This window comes from Enhydra lutris, unplaced genomic scaffold, assembly GCF_002288905.1.
Source record: "Enhydra lutris kenyoni isolate GAN:26980312 unplaced genomic scaffold, ASM228890v2 scaffoldscaffold51, whole genome shotgun sequence".
Classification (NCBI taxonomy): domain Eukaryota; kingdom Metazoa; phylum Chordata; class Mammalia; order Carnivora; family Mustelidae; genus Enhydra; species Enhydra lutris.
This window is the reverse complement of record NW_019154135.1, coordinates 13,221,043-13,222,315: the sequence shown is the minus strand read 5'-3', so window position 1 is coordinate 13,222,315 and position 1,273 is coordinate 13,221,043.

Sequence of the window (1,273 nt, the reverse complement as noted above, 5' to 3'; positions counted from 1 at the left end):
CCCCCGGCCTGGCTCTGACTCCGCCTCCCAACCCCACTCCACCCCTGCCCTGACCCCACCTCCTACCCTGACCCCACCCCCGGCCTGGCTCTGACTCCGCCTCCCAACCCCACTCCACCCCTGCCCTGAGCCCACCTCCGACCCTGACCCCACCTCCTACCCTGACCCCACCCCCTGCCCTGACCCCACCTCCTGTCCTGACCCCACCGCCTACACTGACCCTACCCCCTGCCCTGACCCCATCTCCTGCCCTGACCCCACCCCCTGCCCTGACCCACCCCCTGCTCTGACCCCGCCTCCTGCGCTGACCCTGGCTCCACCCCCTCTGGCGCTGCCCGGCCCTCCCCGGCCTGGCCTGCCGGCTCACACCCGGGCAGGGGTCGGCTAGATGTGCGCTTGGGGTCTGTGGGATCTTGCTGCGCAGTGTCTGAGCCCTCCTGGCGGGGAGCCCACACACGGCCTGAGGACGGAAAACCCCGACAGACCGAGAGTCAGGCCTGGGTCCCCTGGCGGCCAGGCACCGCCTGAGACCCCCGTCTGTGCCCCCGGCGCAGGCCTCCTTCCCAGGCCCCCGTGAGTCAGGCCCCTCTGGGCTGGGGTCCCGTGAGCTGCGCGCTGGCTGGCTCTGTCTGCGCTGTGTGTGCTTTCTCTGAGTAAAGAGTCATCGCTTCTGGCCTCCCTGGTTTATTTCGGGGTGTTCGGAGACAGGCTGTCTCTTGGGGCTGACAAGTCCGCTCGCTGGTTTTCCAGATAGAAAGTCACTGAGGGACGCCCCAGAACCCCAAAATGTCAGAGTTCTGAGGCTTTCAAGCGGCGTGGGGGGTATGGGCCGACGGAGGGATGCCGGCAGGTGCTTGCCGCCTGGCCTTCTGGGTGCATTTCAGGACCACCTGGCGGGTTTTCAGGTGGCGGGGCCGGTGCTGGTCATGGAGGCTTCCGGTGGAGCAGCGGGCCGAGGCCTCCCGCTGGCTGCTGTCCCTGTCCAGTTCCAGGCGGTCTTTCGGATGTGGCTGTGGGCTCCAGTGCGCCCTTGCTGCAACCAGCAGTGGGGCTGGGCTCTGGGGGAGGCCAGAGAGAACCCGCAGGCAGGTTCCATGCCCTTCAGAGGCCCTGCTCCTCTCGCCAGCCCAGCTCCGGATGACCTTCCCCCGTGAGGGTCTGAGAGAATGGAGCCGGCTACTGCTGGTTCTCCAGAACCCTGTCCCGCTGGGATGCGGCGGTCACACCCAGGGATCTCTGCCACTGTCACCTGGCCTGCCAGAGGCTACCTGCT